Genomic DNA, 20359 nt, shown 5'->3' on the forward strand with positions numbered 1-20359 from the left:
TTTCATATGCGTGCGACTCCGTAACACAATATGTATTTGATTAGATTTTTTCAGTGTTTTAACTCACTTTTATCTGTGTTACCTAAAACTACAATTATCGAGTACCTTTTTATTCGGTAATTTGTATGTGTACTAATAATGAGTTTTTCGTCTTCTATTCAGATCCTATGTTATCATTGGTCACATTAGGCAAATGCTTCTTACATTACTGATTAAATAGAATGAAAAAAAAAATATTTCTTTAAAATGTAATTTTTCTAAAAATAATCTCTGCAGTTAGCAAATCGAGTATTATTTTGGTACAACATAAAATAACTTTGTATTGTTCTTTGATTACTAGAATTTTTGATAGGTTTCGCAATCTATATTGAAAATGATTAGTGAAAATGTTTTATGTCATTATGTTTTTATTTTATTTACCTTTTTATTTTTCTATTCCGGCGATGTCCATTTGTGAATTACAAAATTTCTTCTTCTAATTCAGTTTAAGCACAATCTAGCTCAACAAACATTTGCTAAAATAAATAATAGTATAACGTGCTCCTTCCCCGCACGTTATCGTCGCCGCCGTCCCTAAGAATGCGACGCCCGATATTAGCTGTAGTTACATCAGCAGAAATGAGAGTATTCTTATTGTCTTACTGGAAAATAATACGTAAACTTAAAATATGCTTTTCATATGTGTGCGACTCCGTAACACAGTATGTATTTGATTGGATTTTTTCAGTGTTTTAACTCACTTTTATCTGTGTTACCTAAAACTACAATTATCGAGTACCTTTTTATTCGGTAATTTGTATGTGTACTAATCATGAGTTTTTCGTCTTCTATTCAGGTCCTATGTTTTCATTGGTCATATTAGGCAAATGCTTCTTATATTACAGATTAAATAGAATGAAAAAAAACATTTTTCTTTAAAATATACTTTTTCTAAAAATAATCTCTGCAGTTAGCAAATCGAGTATTATTTTGGTACAACATAAAATAACTTTGTATTGTTCTCTGATTACTAGAATTTTTGATAGGTTTCGCAATCTATATTGAAAATGATTAGTGAAAATGTTTTATGTCATTATGTTTTTATTTTATTTACCTTTTTATTTTTCTATTCCGGCGATGTCCATTTGTGAATTACAAAATTTCTTCTTCTAATTCAGTTTAAGCACAATCTAGCACAACAAACATTTGCTAAAATAAATAATAGTATAACGTGCTCCTTCCCCGTACGTTATTGTCGCCGCCGTCCCTAAGAATCGAACGCCCGATATTAGCTGCAGTTACATCAGCAGAAATGAGAGTATTCTTATTGTCTTACTGTAAAATAATACGTAAACTTAAAATATGTTTTTCATATGCGTGCGACTCCGTAACACAATATGTATTTGATTAGATTTTTTCAGTGTTTTAACTCACTTTTATCTGTGTTACCTAAAACTACAATTATCGAGTACCTTTTTATTCGGTAATTTGTATGTGTACTAATAATGAGTTTTTCGTCTTCTATTCAGATCCTATGTTATCATTGGTCACATTAGGCAAATGCTTCTTACATTACTGATTAAATAGAATGAAAAAAAAAATATTTCTTTAAAATGTAATTTTTCTAAAAATAATCTCTGCAGTTACCAAATCGAGTATTATTTTGGTACAACATAAAATAACTTTGTATTGTTCTTTGATTACTAGAATTTTTGATAGGTTTCGCAATCTATATTGAAAATGATTAGTGAAAATGTTTTATGTCATTATGTTTTTATTTTATTTACCTTTTTATTTTTCTATTCCGGCGATGTCCATTTGTGAATTACAAAATTTCTTCTTCTAATCCAGTTTAAGCACAATCTAGCACAACAAACATTTGCTAAAATAAATAATATTATAACGTGCTCCTTCCCCGCACGTTATCGTCGCCGCCGTCCCTAAGAATGCGACGCCCGATATTAGCAGTAGTTACATCAGCAGAAAAGAAAGTATACTTATTGTCTTACTGTAAAATAATACGTAAACTTAAAATATGCTTTTCATATGTGTGCGACTCCGTAACACAATATGTATTTGATTAGATTTTTTCAGTGTTTTAACTCACTTTTATCTGTGTTACCTAAAACTACAATTATCGAGTACCTTTTTATTCGGTAATTTGTATGTGTACTAATAATGAGTTTTTCGTCTTCTATTCAGATCCTATGTTATCATTGGTCACATTAGGCAAATGCTTCTTACATTACTGATTAAACAGAAAGAAAAAAAACAATTTTCTTTAAAATGTACTTTTTCTAAAAATAATCTCTGCAGTTAGCAAATCGAGTATTATTTTGGTACAACATAAAATAACTTTGTATTGTTCTCTGATTACTAGAATTTTTGATAGGTTTCGCAATCTATATTGAAAATGATTAGTGAAAATGTTTTATGTCATTATGTTTTTATTTTATTTACCTTTTTATTTTTCTATTCCGGCGATGTCCATTTGTGAATTACAAAATTTCTTCTTCTAATTCAGTTTAAGCACAATCTAGCACAACAAACATTTGCTAAAATAAATAATATTATAACGTGCTCCTTCCCCGCACGTTATCGTCGCCGCCGTCCCTAAGAATGCGACGCCCGATATTAGCTGTAGTTACATCAGCAGAAAAGAAAGTATACTTATTGTCTTACTGTAAAATAATACGTAAACTTAAAATATGCTTTTCATATGTGTGCGACTCCGTAACAGAGTATGTATTTGATTGGATTTTTTCAGTGTTTTAACTCACTTTTATCTGTGTTACCTAAAACTACAATTATCGAGTACCTTTTTATTAGTTAATTTGTATGCTAATCATGGGTTATTTGTCTTCTATTCAGGTCCTATGTTTTCATTGGTCACATTAGGCAAATGCTTCTTACATTACTAATTAAATAGAATGAAAAAAAAAAAAATTTCTTAAAAATGTAATTTTTCTAAAAATAATATCTGCAGTTAGCAAATCGAGTATTATTTTGGTACAACATAATATAACTTTGTATTGTTCTCTGATTACTAGAATTTTTGATAGGTTTCGCAATCTATATTGAAAATGATTAGTAAAAATATTTTATATCATTATGTTTTTATTTTATTTACCTTTTTATTTTTCTATTCCGGCGATGTCCATTTGTGAATTACAAAATTTCTTCTTCTAATTCAGTTTAAGCACAATCTAGCTCAACAAACATTTGCTAAAATAAATAATAGTATAACGTGCTCCTTCCCCGCACGTTATCGTCGCCGCCGTCCCTAAGAATGCGACGCCCGATATTAGCTGTAGTTACATCAGCAGAAATGAGAGTATTCTTATTGTCTTACTGGAAAATAATACGTAAACTTAAAATATGCTTTTCATATGTGTGCGACTCCGTAACACAGTATGTATTTGATTGGATTTTTTCAGTGTTTTAACTCACTTTTATCTGTGTTACCTAAAACTACAATTATCGAGTACCTTTTTATTCGGTAATTTGTATGTGTACTAATCATGAGTTTTTCGTCTTCTATTCAGGTCCTATGTTTTCATTGGTCATATTAGGCAAATGCTTCTTATATTACAGATTAAATAGAATGAAAAAAAACATTTTTCTTTAAAATATACTTTTTCTAAAAATAATCTCTGCAGTTAGCAAATCGAGTATTATTTTGGTACAACATAAAATAACTTTGTATTGTTCTCTGATTACTAGAATTTTTGATAGGTTTCGCAATCTATATTGAAAATGATTAGTGAAAATGTTTTATGTCATTATGTTTTTATTTTATTTACCTTTTTATTTTTCTATTCCGGCGATGTCCATTTGTGAATTACAAAATTTCTTCTTCTAATTCAGTTTAAGCACAATCTAGCACAACAAACATTTGCTAAAATAAATAATAGTATAACGTGCTCCTTCCCCGTACGTTATTGTCGCCGCCGTCCCTAAGAATCGAACGCCCGATATTAGCTGCAGTTACATCAGCAGAAATGAGAGTATTCTTATTGTCTTACTGTAAAATAATACGTAAACTTAAAATATGTTTTTCATATGCGTGCGACTCCGTAACACAATATGTATTTGATTAGATTTTTTCAGTGTTTTAACTCACTTTTATCTGTGTTACCTAAAACTACAATTATCGAGTACCTTTTTATTCGGTAATTTGTATGTGTACTAATAATGAGTTTTTCGTCTTCTATTCAGATCCTATGTTATCATTGGTCACATTAGGCAAATGCTTCTTACATTACTGATTAAATAGAATGAAAAAAAAAATATTTCTTTAAAATGTAATTTTTCTAAAAATAATCTCTGCAGTTAGCAAATCGAGTATTATTTTGGTACAACATAAAATAACTTTGTATTGTTCTTTGATTACTAGAATTTTTGATAGGTTTCGCAATCTATATTGAAAATGATTAGTGAAAATGTTTTATGTCATTATGTTTTTATTTTATTTACCTTTTTATTTTTCTATTCCGGCGATGTCCATTTGTGAATTACAAAATTTCTTCTTCTAATTCAGTTTAAGCACAATCTAGCTCAACAAACATTTGCTAAAATAAATAATAGTATAACGTGCTCCTTCCCCGCACGTTATCGTCGCCGCCGTCCCTAAGAATGCGACGCCCGATATTAGCTGTAGTTACATCAGCAGAAATGAGAGTATTCTTATTGTCTTACTGGAAAATAATACGTAAACTTAAAATATGCTTTTCATATGTGTGCGACTCCGTAACACAGTATGTATTTGATTGGATTTTTTCAGTGTTTTAACTCACTTTTATCTGTGTTACCTAAAACTACAATTATCGAGTACCTTTTTATTCGGTAATTTGTATGTGTACTAATCATGAGTTTTTCGTCTTCTATTCAGGTCCTATGTTTTCATTGGTCATATTAGGCAAATGCTTCTTATATTACAGATTAAATAGAATGAAAAAAAACATTTTTCTTTAAAATATACTTTTTCTAAAAATAATCTCTGCAGTTACCAAATCGAGTATTATTTTGGTACAACATAAAATAACTTTGTATTGTTCTTTGATTACTAGAATTTTTGATAGGTTTCGCAATCTATATTGAAAATGATTAGTGAAAATGTTTTATGTCATTATGTTTTTATTTTATTTACCTTTTTATTTTTCTATTCCGGCGATGTCCATTTGTGAATTACAAAATTTCTTCTTCTAATCCAGTTTAAGCACAATCTAGCACAACAAACATTTGCTAAAATAAATAATATTATAACGTGCTCCTTCCCCGCACGTTATCGTCGCCGCCGTCCCTAAGAATGCGACGCCCGATATTAGCAGTAGTTACATCAGCAGAAAAGAAAGTATACTTATTGTCTTACTGTAAAATAATACGTAAACTTAAAATATGCTTTTCATATGTGTGCGACTCCGTAACACAATATGTATTTGATTAGATTTTTTCAGTGTTTTAACTCACTTTTATCTGTGTTACCTAAAACTACAATTATCGAGTACCTTTTTATTCGGTAATTTGTATGTGTACTAATAATGAGTTTTTCGTCTTCTATTCAGATCCTATGTTATCATTGGTCACATTAGGCAAATGCTTCTTACATTACTGATTAAACAGAAAGAAAAAAAACAATTTTCTTTAAAATGTACTTTTTCTAAAAATAATCTCTGCAGTTAGCAAATCGAGTATTATTTTGGTACAACATAAAATAACTTTGTATTGTTCTCTGATTACTAGAATTTTTGATAGGTTTCGCAATCTATATTGAAAATGATTAGTGAAAATGTTTTATGTCATTATGTTTTTATTTTATTTACCTTTTTATTTTTCTATTCCGGCGATGTCCATTTGTGAATTACAAAATTTCTTCTTCTAATTCAGTTTAAGCACAATCTAGCACAACAAACATTTGCTAAAATAAATAATATTATAACGTGCTCCTTCCCCGCACGTTATCGTCGCCGCCGTCCCTAAGAATGCGACGCCCGATATTAGCTGTAGTTACATCAGCAGAAAAGAAAGTATACTTATTGTCTTACTGTAAAATAATACGTAAACTTAAAATATGCTTTTCATATGTGTGCGACTCCGTAACAGAGTATGTATTTGATTGGATTTTTTCAGTGTTTTAACTCACTTTTATCTGTGTTACCTAAAACTACAATTATCGAGTACCTTTTTATTAGTTAATTTGTATGCTAATCATGGGTTATTTGTCTTCTATTCAGGTCCTATGTTTTCATTGGTCACATTAGGCAAATGCTTCTTACATTACTAATTAAATAGAATGAAAAAAAAAAAAATTTCTTAAAAATGTAATTTTTCTAAAAATAATATCTGCAGTTAGCAAATCGAGTATTATTTTGGTACAACATAATATAACTTTGTATTGTTCTCTGATTACTAGAATTTTTGATAGGTTTCGCAATCTATATTGAAAATGATTAGTAAAAATGTTTTATATCATTATGTTTTTATTTTATTTACCTTTTTATTTTTCTATTCCGGCGATGTCCATTTGTGAATTACAAAATTTCTTCTTCTAATTCAGTTTAAGCACAATCTAGCTCAACAAACATTTGCTAAAATAAATAATAGTATAACGTGCTCCTTCCCCGCACGTTATCGTCGCCGCCGTCCCTAAGAATGCGACGCCCGATATTAGCTGTAGTTACATCAGCAGAAATGAGAGTATTCTTATTGTCTTACTGTAAAATAATACGTAAACTTAAAATATGCTTTTCATATGTGTGCGACTCCGTAACACAGTATGTATTTGATTGGATTTTTTCAGTGTTTTAACTCACTTTTATCTGTGTTACCTAAAACTACAATTATCGAGTACCTTTTTATTCGGTAATTTGTATGTGTACTAATCATGAGTTTTTCGTCTTCTATTCAGGTCCTATGTTTTCATTGGTCACATTAGGCAAATGCTTCTTACATTACTAATTAAATAGAATGAAAAAAAAAAATTTTCTTAAAAATGTAATTTTTCTAAAAATAATCTCTGCAGTTAGCAAATCGAGTATTATTTTGGTACAACATAAAATAACTTTGTATTGTTCTCTGATTACTAGAATTTTTGATAGGTTTCGCTATCTATATTGAAAATGATTAGTGAAAATGTTTTATGTCATTATGTTTTTATTTTATTTACCTTTTTATTTTTCTATTCCGGCGATGTCCATTTGTGAATTACAAAATTTCTTCTTCTAATTCAGTTTAAGCACAATCTAGTACAACAAACATTTGCTAAAATAAATAATAGTATAACGTGCTCCTTCCCCGCACGTTATTGTCGCCGCCGTCCCTAAGAATGCGACGCCCGATATTACCTGCAGTTACATCAGCAGAAATGAGAGTATTCTTATTGTCTTACTGTAAAATAATACGTAAACTTAAAATATGTTTTTCATATGTGTGCGACTCCGTAACAGATTATGTATTTGATTGGATTTTTACAGTGTTTTAACTCACTTTTATCTGTGTTACCTAAAACTACAATTATCTATTACCTTATTATTAGTTAATTTGTATGCTAATCATGGGTTATTTGTCTTCTATTCAGGTCCTATGTTATCATTGGTCACTATAGGCAAATGCTTCTTACATTACTGATTAAATAGAATGAAAAAAAACATTTTTTTTTAAAATATACTTTTTCTAAAAATAATCTCTGCAGTTAGCAAATCGAGTATTATTTTGGTACAACATAAAATAACTTTGTATTGTTCCCTGATTACTAGAATTTTTGATAGGTTTCGCAATTTATATTAAAATGATTAGTGAAAATGTTTTATATCATTATGTTTTTATTTTATTTTTCTATTCCGGCGATGTCCATTTGTGAATTACAAAATTTCTTCTTCTTATTCAGTTTAAGCACAATCTAGCTCAACAAACATTTGCTAAAATAAATAATAGTATAACGTGCTCCTTCCCCGCACGTTATCGTCGCCGCCGTCCCTAAGAATGCGACGCCCGTTATTAGCTGTAGTTACATCAGCAAAAAGAAAGTATTCTTATTGTCTTACTGTAAAATAATAGGTAACCTTAAAATATGTTTTTCATATGTGTGCGACTCCGTAACAGAGTATGTATTTGTTTGGATTTTTTCAGTGTTTTAACTCACTTTTATCTGTGTTACCTAAAACTACAATTATTCAGTACCTTTTTATTCGGTAATTTGTATGTGTACTAATCATGAGTTTTTCGTCTTCTATTCAGATCCTATGTTATCATTGGTCACATTAGGCAAATCCTTCTTACATTACTGATTAAACAGAAAGAAAAAAAACATTTTTCTTTAAAATGTACTTTTTCTAAAAATAATATCTGCAGTTAGCAAATCGAGTATTATTTTGGTACAACATAATATAACTTTGTATTGTTCTCTGATTACTAGAATTTTTGATAGGTTTCGCAATCTATATTGAAAATGATTAGTAAAAATATTTTATATCATTATGTTTTTATTTTATTTACCTTTTTATTTTTCTATTCCGGCGATGTCCATTTGTGAATTACAAAATTTCTTCTTCTAATTCAGTTTAAGCACAATCTAGCTCAACAAACATTTGCTAAAATAAATAATAGTATAACGTGCTCCTTCCCCGCACGTTATCGTCGCCGCCGTCCCTAAGAATGCGACGCCCGATATTAGCTGTAGTTACATCAGCAGAAATGAGAGTATTCTTATTGTCTTACTGGAAAATAATACGTAAACTTAAAATATGCTTTTCATATGTGTGCGACTCCGTAACACAGTATGTATTTGATTGGATTTTTTCAGTGTTTTAACTCACTTTTATCTGTGTTACCTAAAACTACAATTATCGAGTACCTTTTTATTCGGTAATTTGTATGTGTACTAATCATGAGTTTTTCGTCTTCTATTCAGGTCCTATGTTTTCATTGGTCATATTAGGCAAATGCTTCTTATATTACAGATTAAATAGAATGAAAAAAAACATTTTTCTTTAAAATATACTTTTTCTAAAAATAATCTCTGCAGTTAGCAAATCGAGTATTATTTTGGTACAACATAAAATAACTTTGTATTGTTCTCTGATTACTAGAATTTTTGATAGGTTTCGCAATCTATATTGAAAATGATTAGTGAAAATGTTTTATGTCATTATGTTTTTATTTTATTTACCTTTTTATTTTTCTATTCCGGCGATGTCCATTTGTGAATTACAAAATTTCTTCTTCTAATTCAGTTTAAGCACAATCTAGCACAACAAACATTTGCTAAAATAAATAATAGTATAACGTGCTCCTTCCCCGTACGTTATTGTCGCCGCCGTCCCTAAGAATCGAACGCCCGATATTAGCTGCAGTTACATCAGCAGAAATGAGAGTATTCTTATTGTCTTACTGTAAAATAATACGTAAACTTAAAATATGTTTTTCATATGCGTGCGACTCCGTAACACAATATGTATTTGATTAGATTTTTTCAGTGTTTTAACTCACTTTTATCTGTGTTACCTAAAACTACAATTATCGAGTACCTTTTTATTCGGTAATTTGTATGTGTACTAATCATGAGTTATTCGTCTTCTATTCAGATCCTATGTAATCATTGGTCACATTAGGCAAATGCTTCTTACATTACTGATTAAATAGAATAAAAAAAAACATTTTTCTTTAAAATGTACTTTTTCTAAAAATAATATCTGCAGTTAGCAAATCGAGAATTATTTTGGTACAACATAAAATAACTTTGTATAGTTCTCTGATTACTACAATTTTTGATAGGTTTCGCAATCTATATTGAGAATGATTAGTATAAAATGTTTTATATCATTATGTTTTTATTTTATTTACCTTTTTATTTTTCTATTCCGGCAATGTCCATTTGTGAATTACAAAATTTCTTCTTCTAATTCAGTTTAAGCACAATCTAGCTCAACAAACATTTCCTAAAATAAATAATAGTATAACGTGCTCCTTCCCCGCACGTTATCGTCGCCGCCGTCCCTAAGAATGCGACGCCCGATATTAGCTGTAGTTACATCAGCAGAAAAGAAAGTATACTTATTGTCTTACTGTAAAATAATAGGTAAACTTAAAATATGTTTTTCATATGTGTGCGACTCCGTAACAGAGTATGTATTTGTTTGGATTTTTTCAGTGTTTTAACTCACTTTTATCTGTGTTACCTAAAACTACAATTATCGAGTACCTTTTTATTCGGTAATTTGTATGTGTACTAATCATGAGTTATTCGTCTTCTATTCAGATCCTATGTTATCATTGGTCACATTAGGCAAATCCTTTTTACATTACTGATTAAACAGAAAGAAAAAAAACATTTTTCTTTAAAATGTACTTTTTCTAAAAATAATATCTGCAGTTAGCAAATCGAGTATTATTTTGGTACATAAAATAACTTTGTATTATTCTCTGATTGCTAGAATTTTTGATAGGTTTCGTAATCTATATTGAAAATGATTAGTATAAAATGTTTTATATCATTATGTTTTTATTTAATTTACCTTTTTATTTTTCTATTCCGGCGATGTCCATTTGTGAATTACAAAATTTCTTCTTCTAATTCAGTTTATGCACAATCTAGCTCAACAAACATTTGCTAAAATAAATAATAGTATAACGTGCTCCTTCCCCGCACGTTATCGTCGCCGCCGTCCCTAAGAATGCGACGCCCGATATTAGCTGTAGTTACATCAGCAGAAATGAGAGTATTCTTATTGTCTTACTGGAAAATAATACGTAAACTTAAAATATGCTTTTCATATGTGTGCGACTCCGTAACACAGTATGTATTTGATTGGATTTTTTCAGTGTTTTAACTCACTTTTATCTGTGTTACCTAAAACTACAATTATCGAGTACCTTTTTATTCGGTAATTTGTATGTGTACTAATCATGAGTTTTTCGTCTTCTATTCAGGTCCTATGTTTTCATTGGTCATATTAGGCAAATGCTTCTTACATTACTAATTAAATAGAATGAAAAAAAACATTTTTTTTTAAAATATACTTTTTCTAAAAATAATCTCTGCAGTTAGCAAATCGAGTATTATTTTGGTACAACATAAAATAACTTTGTATTGTTCTCTGATTACTAGAATTTTTGATAGGTTTCGCAATTTATATTAAAATGATTAGTGAAAATGTTTTATATCATTATGTTTTTATTTTATTTTTCTATTCCGGCGATGTCCATTTGTGAATTACAAAATTTCTTCTTCTTATTCAGTTTAAGCACAATCTAGCTCAACAAACATTTGCTAATATAAATAATAGTATAACGTGCTCCTTCCCCGCACGTTATCGTCGCCGCCGTCCCTAAGAATGCGACGCCCGTTATTAGCTGTAGTTACATCAGCAAAAAGAAAGTATTCTTATTGTCTTACTGTAAAATAATAGGTAACCTTAAAATATGTTTTTCATATGTGTGCGACTCCCTAACAGAGTATGTATTTGTTTGGTTTTTTTTAGTGTTTTAACTCACTTTTATCTGTGTTACCTAAAACTACAATTATTCAGTACCTTTTTATTCGGTAATTTGTATGTGTACTAATCATGAGTTTTTCGTCTTCTATTCAGATCCTATGTTATCATTGGTCACATTAGGCAAATCCTTCTTACATTACTGATTAAACAGAAAGAAAAAAAACATTTTTCTTTAAAATGTACTTTTTCTAAAAATAATATCTGCAGTTAGCAAATCGAGTATTATTTTGGTACAACATAATATAACTTTGTATTGTTCTCTGATTACTAGAATTTTTGATAGGTTTCGCAATCTATATTGAAAATGATTAGTAAAAATATTTTATATCATTATGTTTTTATTTTATTTACCTTTTTATTTTTCTATTCCGGCGATGTCCATTTGTGAATTACAAAATTTCTTCTTCTAATTCAGTTTAAGCACAATCTAGCTCAACAAACATTTGCTAAAATAAATAATAGTATAACGTGCTCCTTCCCCGCACGTTATCGTCGCCGCCGTCCCTAAGAATGCGACGCCCGATATTAGCTGTAGTTACATCAGCAGAAATGAGAGTATTCTTATTGTCTTACTGGAAAATAATACGTAAACTTAAAATATGCTTTTCATATGTGTGCGACTCCGTAACAGAGTATGTATTTGATTAGATTTTTCCAGTGTTTTAACTCACTTTTATCTGTGTTACCTAAAACTACAATTATCGAGTACCTTTTTATTAGTTAATTTGTATGCTAATCATGGCTTATTTGTCTTCTATTCAGGTCCTATGTTATCATTGGTCACATTAGGCAAATCCTTTTTACATTACTGATTAAACAGAAAGAAAAAAAACATTTTTCTTTAAAATGTACTTTTTCTAAAAATAATATCTGCAGTTAGCAAATCGAGTATTATTTTGGTACATAAAATAACTTTGTATTATTCTCTGATTGCTAGAATTTTTGATAGGTTTCGTAATCTATATTGAAAATGATTAGTATAAAATGTTTTATATCATTATGTTTTTATTTAATTTACCTTTTTATTTTTCTATTCCGGCGATGTCCATTTGTGAATTACAAAATTTCTTCTTCTAATTCAGTTTATGCACAATCTAGCTCAACAAACATTTGCTAAAATAAATAATAGTATAACGTGCTCCTTCCCCGCACGTTATCGTCGCCGCCGTCCCTAAGAATGCGACGCCCGATATTAGCTGTAGTTACATCAGCAGAAATGAGAGTATTCTTATTGTCTTACTGGAAAATAATACGTAAACTTAAAATATGCTTTTCATATGTGTGCGACTCCGTAACACAGTATGTATTTGATTGGATTTTTTCAGTGTTTTAACTCACTTTTATCTGTGTTACCTAAAACTACAATTATCGAGTACCTTTTTATTCGGTAATTTGTATGTGTACTAATCATGAGTTTTTCGTCTTCTATTCAGGTCCTATGTTTTCATTGGTCATATTAGGCAAATGCTTCTTACATTACTAATTAAATAGAATGAAAAAAAACATTTTTTTTTAAAATATACTTTTTCTAAAAATAATCTCTGCAGTTAGCAAATCGAGTATTATTTTGGTACAACATAAAATAACTTTGTATTGTTCTCTGATTACTAGAATTTTTGATAGGTTTCGCAATTTATATTAAAATGATTAGTGAAAATGTTTTATATCATTATGTTTTTATTTTATTTTTCTATTCCGGCGATGTCCATTTGTGAATTACAAAATTTCTTCTTCTTATTCAGTTTAAGCACAATCTAGCTCAACAAACATTTGCTAATATAAATAATAGTATAACGTGCTCCTACCCCGCACGTTATCGTCGCCGCCGTCCCTAAGAATGCGACGCCCGTTATTAGCTGTAGTTACATCAGCAAAAAGAAAGTATTCTTATTGTCTTACTGTAAAATAATAGGTAACCTTAAAATATGTTTTTCATATGTGTGCGACTCCGTAACAGAGTATGTATTTGTTTGGTTTTTTTTAGTGTTTTAACTCACTTTTATCTGTGTTACCTAAAACTACAATTATTCAGTACCTTTTTATTCGGTAATTTGTATGTGTACTAATCATGAGTTTTTCGTCTTCTATTCAGATCCTATGTTATCATTGGTCACATTAGGCAAATCCTTCTTACATTACTGATTAAACAGAAAGAAAAAAAACATTTTTCTTTAAAATGTACTTTTTCTAAAAATAATATCTGCAGTTAGCAAATCGAGTATTATTTTGGTACAACATAATATAACTTTGTATTGTTCTCTGATTACTAGAATTTTTGATAGGTTTCGCAATCTATATTGAAAATGATTAGTAAAAATATTTTATATCATTATGTTTTTATTTTATTTACCTTTTTATTTTTCTATTCCGGCGATGTCCATTTGTGAATTACAAAATTTCTTCTTCTAATTCAGTTTATGCACAATCTAGCTCAACAAACATTTGCTAAAATAAATAATAGTATAACGTGCTCCTTCCCCGCACGTTATCGTCGCCGCCGTCCCTAAGAATGCGACGCCCGATATTAGCTGTAGTTACATCAGCAGAAATGAGAGTATTCTTATTGTCTTACTGGAAAATAATACGTAAACTTAAAATATGCTTTTCATATGTGTGCGACTCCGTAACAGAGTATGTATTTGATTAGATTTTTCCAGTGTTTTAACTCACTTTTATCTGTGTTACCTAAAACTACAATTATCGAGTACCTTTTTATTAGTTAATTTGTATGCTAATCATGGCTTATTTGTCTTCTATTCAGGTCCTATGTTTTCATTGGTCACATTAGGCAAATGCTTCTTACATTACTAATTAAATAGAATGAAAAAAAAAAATTTCTTAAAAATGTAATTTTTCTAAAAATAATATCTGCAGTTAGCAAATCGAGTATTATTTTGGTACAACATAATATAACTTTGTATTGTTCTCTGATTACTAGAATTTTTGATAGGTTTCGCAATCTATATTGAAAATGATTAGTAAAAATGTTTTATATCATTATGTTTTTATTTTATTTACCTTTTTATTTTTCTATTCCGGCGATGTCCATTTGTGAATTACAAAATTTCTTCTTCTAATTCAGTTTAAGCACAATCTAGCTCAAGAAACATTTGCTAAAATAAATAATAGTATAACGTGCTCCTTCCCCGCACGTTATCGTCGCCGCCGTCCCTAAGAATGCGACGCCTGATATTAGCTGTAGTTACATCAGCAGAAATGAGAGTATTCTTATTGTCTTACTGGAAAATAATACGTAAACTTAAAATATGCTTTTCATATGTGTGCGACTCCGTAACACAGTATGTATTTGATTGGATTTTTTCAGTGTTTTAACTCACTTTTATCTGTGTTACCTAAAACTACAATTATCGAGTACCTTTTTATTCGGTAATTTGTATGTGTACTAATCATGAGTTTTTCGTCTTCTATTCAGGTCCTATGTTTTCATTGGTCATATTAGGCAAATGCTTCTTACATTACAGATTAAATAGAATGAAAAAAAACATTTTTCTTTAAAATATACTTTTTCTAAAAATAATCTCTGCAGTTAGCAAATCGAGTATTATTTTGTTACAACATAAAATAACTTTGTATTGTTCTCTGATTACTAGAATTTTTGATAGGTTTCGCAATCTATATTGAAAATGATTAGTGAAAATGTTTTATGTCATTATGTTTTTATTTTATTTACCTTTTTATTTTTCTATTCCGGCGATGTCCATTTGTGAATTACAAAATTTCTTCTTCTAATTCAGTTTAAGCACAATGTAGCACAACAAACATTTGCTAAAATAAATAATATTATAACGTGCTCCTTCCCCGCACGTTATCGTCGCCGCCGTCCCTAAGAATGCGACGCCCGATATTAGCTGTAGTTACATCAGCAGAAAAGAAAGTATACTTATTGTCTTACTGTAAAATAATACGTAAACTTAAAATATGCTTTTCATATGTGTGCGACTCCGTAACAGAGTATGTATTTGATTGGATTTTTTCAGTGTTTTAACTCACTTTTATCTGTGTTACCTAAAACTACATTTATCGAGTACGTTTTTATTAGTTAATTTGTATGCTAATCATGGGTTATTTGTCTTCTATTCAGGTCCTATGTTTTCATTGGTCACATTAGGCAAATGCTTCTTACATTACTAATTAAATAGAATGAAAAAAAAAATTTTTCTTAAAAATGTAATTTTTCTAAAAATAATATCTGCAGTTAGCAAATCGAGTATTATTTTGGTACAACATAATATAACTTTGTATTGTTCTCTGATTACTAGAATTTTTGATAGGTTTCGCAATCTATATTGAAAATGATTAGTAAAAATGTTTTATATCATTATGTTTTTATTTTATTTACCTTTTTATTTTTCTATTCCGGCGATGTCCATTTGTGAATTACAAAATTTCTTCTTCTAATTCAGTTTAAGCACAATCTAGCTCAACAAACATTTGCTAAAATAAATAATAGTATAACGTGCTCCTTCCCCGCACGTTATCGTCGCCGCCGTCCCTAAGAATGCGACGCCCGATATTAGCTGTAGTTACATCAGCAGAAATGAGAGTATTCTTATTGTCTTACTGTAAAATAATACGTAAACTTAAAATATGCTTTTCATATGTGTGCGACTCCGTAACACAATATGTATTTGATTAGATTTTTTCAGTGTTTTAACTCACTTTTATCTGTGTTACCTAAAACTACAATTATCGAGTACCTTTTTATTCGGTAATTTGTATGTGTACTAATAATGAGTTTTTCGTCTTCTATTCAGATCCTATGTTATCATTGGTCACATTAGGCAAATGCTTCTTACATTACTGATTAAACAGAAAGAAAAAAAACAATTTTCTTTAAAATGTACTTTTTCTAAAAATAATCTCTGCAGTTAGCAAATCGAGTATTATTTTGGTACAACATAAAATAACTTTGTATTGTTCTCTGATTACTAGAATTTTTGATAGGTTTCGCAATCTATATTGAAAATGATTAGTGAAAATGTTTTATGTCATTATGTTTTTATTTTATTTACCTTTTTATTTTTCTATTCCGGCGATGTCCATTTGTGAATTACAAAATTTCTTCTTCTAATTCAGTTTAAGCACAATCTAGCACAACAAACATTTGCTAAAATAAATAATATTATAACGTGCTCCTTCCCCGCACGTTATCGTCGCCGCCGTCCCTAAGAATGCGACGCCCGATATTAGCTGTAGTTACATCAGCAGAAAAGAAAGTATACTTATTGTCTTACTGTAAAATAATACGTAAACTTAAAATATGCTTTTCATATGTGTGTGACTCCGTAACAGAGTATGTATTTGATTGGATTTTTTCAGTGTTTTAACTCACTTTTATCTGTGTTACCTAAAACTACAATTATCGAGTACCTTTTTATTAGTTAATTTGTATGCTAATCATGGGTTATTTGTCTTCTATTCAGGTCCTATGTTTTCATTGGTCACATTAGGCAAATGCTTCTTACATTACTAATTATATAGAATGAAAAAAAAAAATTTTCTTAAAAATGTAATTTTTCTAAAAATAATATCTGCAGTTAGCAAATCGAGTATTATTTTGGTACAACATAATATAACTTTGTATTGTTCTCTGATTACTAGAATTTTTGATAGGTTTCGCAATCTATATTGAAAATGATTACTAAAAATGTTTTATATCATTATGTTTTTATTTTATTTACCTTTTTATTTTTCTATTCCGGCGATGTCCATTTGTGAATTACAAAATTTCTTCTTCTAATTCAGTTTAAGCACAATCTAGCTCAACAAACATTTGCTAAAATAAATAATAGTATAACGTGCTCCTTCCCCGCACGTTATCGTCGCCGCCGTCCCTAAGAATGCGACGCCCGATATTAGCTGTAGTTACATCAGCAGAAATGAGAGTATTCTTATTGTCTTACTGTAAAATAATACGTAAACTTAAAATATGCTTTTCATATGTGTGCGACTCCGTAACACAGTATGTATTTGATTGGATTTTTTCAGTGTTTTAACTCACTTTTATCTGTGTTACCTAAAACAACAATTATCGAGTACCTTTTTATTCGGTAATTTGTACGTGTACTAATAATGAGTTTTTCGTCTTCTATTCAGATCCTATGTTATCATTGGTCACATTAGGCAAATGCTTCTTACATTACTGATTAAACAGAAAGAAAAAAAACAATTTTCTTTAAAATGTACTTTTTCTAAAAATAATCTCTGCAGTTAGCAAATCGAGTATTATTTTGGTACAACATAAAATAACTTTGTATTGTTCTCTGATTACTAGAATTTTTGATAGGTTTCGCAATCTATATTGAAAATGATTAGTGAAAATGTTTTATGTCATTATGTTTTTATTTTATTTACCTTTTTATTTTTCTATTCCGGCGATGTCCATTTGTGAATTACATAATTTTTTCTTCTCATTTAGTTTGAGCACAATCTATCTCAACAAAAATTTGCTAAAATAAATAATAGTATAACGTGCTCCTTCCCCGCACGTTATCGTCGCCGCCGTCCCTAAGAATGCGACGCCCGATATTAGCTGTAGTTACATCAGCAGAAATGAGAGTATTCTTATTGTCTTACTGGAAAATAATACGTAAACTTAAAATATGCTTTTCATATGTGTGCGACTCCGTAACACAGTATGTATTTGATTGGATTTTTTCAGTGTTTTAACTCACTTTTATCTGTGTTACCTAAAACTACAATTATCGAGTACCTTTTTATTCGGTAATTTGTATGTGTACTAATCATGAGTTTTTCGTCTTCTATTCAGATCCTATGTTATCATTGGTCACATTAGGCAAATGCTTCTTACATTACTGATTAAACAGAAAGAAAAAAAACAATTTTCTTTAAAATATACTTTTTCTAAAAATAATCTCTGCAGTTAGCAAATCGAGTATTATTTTGGTACAACATAAAATAACTTTGTATTGTTCTCTGATTACTAGAATTTTTGATAGGTTTCGCAATCTATATTGAAAATGATTAGTGAAAATGTTTTATGTCATTATGTTTTTATTTTATTTACCTTTTTATTTTTCTATTCCGGCGATGTCCATTTGTGAATTACATAATCTTTTCTTCTCATTCAGTTTGAGCACAATCTATCTCAACAAAAATTTGCTAAAATAAATAATAGTATAACGTGCTCCTTCCTCGCACGTTATCGTCGCCGCCGTCCCTAAGAATGCGACGCCCGATATTAGCTGTAGTTACATCAGCAGAAAAGAAAGTATACTTATTGTCTTACTGTAAAATAATACGTAAACTTAAAATATGCTTTTCATATGTGTGCGACTCCGTAACAGAGTAAGTATTTGATTGGATTTTTTCAGTGTTTTAACTCACTTTTATCTGTGTTACCTAAAACTACAATTATCGAGTACCTTTTTATTCGGTAATTTGTATGTGTACTAATCATGAGTTTTTCGTCTTCTATTCAGGTCCTATGTTTTCATTGGTCACATTAGGCAAATGCTTCTTACATTACTAATTAAATAGAATGAAAAAAAAAAATTTTCTTAAAAATGTAATTTTTCTAAAAATAATCTCTGCAGTTAGCAAATCGAGTATTATTTTGGTACAACATAAAATAACTTTGTATTGTTCTCTGATTACTAGAATTTTTGATAGGTTTCGCTATCTATATTGAAAATGATTAGTGAAAATGTTTTATGTCATTATGTTTTTATTTTATTTACCTTTTTATTTTTCTATTCCGGCGATGTCCATTTGTGAATTACAAAATTTCTTCTTCTAATTCAGTTTAAGCACAATCTAGTACAACAAACATTTGCTAAAATAAATAATAGTATAACGTGCTCCTTCCCCGCACGTTATTGTCGCCGCCGTCCCTAAGAATGCGACGCCCGATATTACCTGCAGTTACATCAGCAGAAATGAGAGTATTCTTATTGTCTTACTGTAAAATAATACGTAAACTTAAAATATGTTTTTCATATGTGTGCGACTCCGTAACAGATTATGTATTTGATTGGATTTTTACAGTGTTTTAACTCACTTTTATCTGTGTTACCTAAAACTACAATTATCTATTACCTTATTATTAGTTAATTTGTATGCTAATCATGGGTTATTTGTCTTCTATTCAGGTCCTATGTTATCATTGGTCACTATAGGCAAATGCTTCTTACATTACTGATTAAATAGAATGAAAAAAAACATTTTTTTTTAAAATATACTTTTTCTAAAAATAATCTCTGCAGTTAGCAAATCGAGTATTATTTTGGTACAACATAAAATAACTTTGTATTGTTCTCTGATTACTAGAATTTTTGATAGGTTTCGCAATTTATATTAAAATGATTAGTGAAAATGTTTTATTTCATTATGTTTTTATTTTATTTTTCTATTCCGGCCATGTCCATTTGTGAATTACAAAATTTCTTCTTCTTATTCAGTTTAAGCACAATCTAGCTCAACAAACATTTGCTAAAATAAATAATAGTATAACGTGCTCCTTCCCCGCACGTTATCGTCGCCGCCGTCCCTAAGAATGCGACGCCCGTTATTAGCTGTAGTTACATCAGCAAAAAGAAAGTATTCTTATTGTCTTACTGTAAAATAATAGGTAACCTTAAAATATGTTTTTCATATGTGTGCGACTCCGTAACAGAGTATGTATTTGTTTGGATTTTTTCAGTGTTTTAACTCACTTTTATCTGTGTTACCTAAAACTACAATTATTCAGTACCTTTTTATTCGGTAATTTGTATGTGTACTAATCATGAGTTTTTCGTCTTCTATTCAGATCCTATGTTATCATTGGTCACATTAGGCAAATCCTTCTTACATTACTGATTAAACAGAAAGAAAAAAAACATTTTTCTTTAAAATGTACTTTTTCT

Source organism: Rhodnius prolixus, unplaced genomic scaffold (assembly GCF_049639745.1).
Source record: "Rhodnius prolixus isolate KJV_2025 unplaced genomic scaffold, Rpr scaffold_2, whole genome shotgun sequence".
NCBI classification, from domain to species: domain Eukaryota; kingdom Metazoa; phylum Arthropoda; class Insecta; order Hemiptera; family Reduviidae; genus Rhodnius; species Rhodnius prolixus.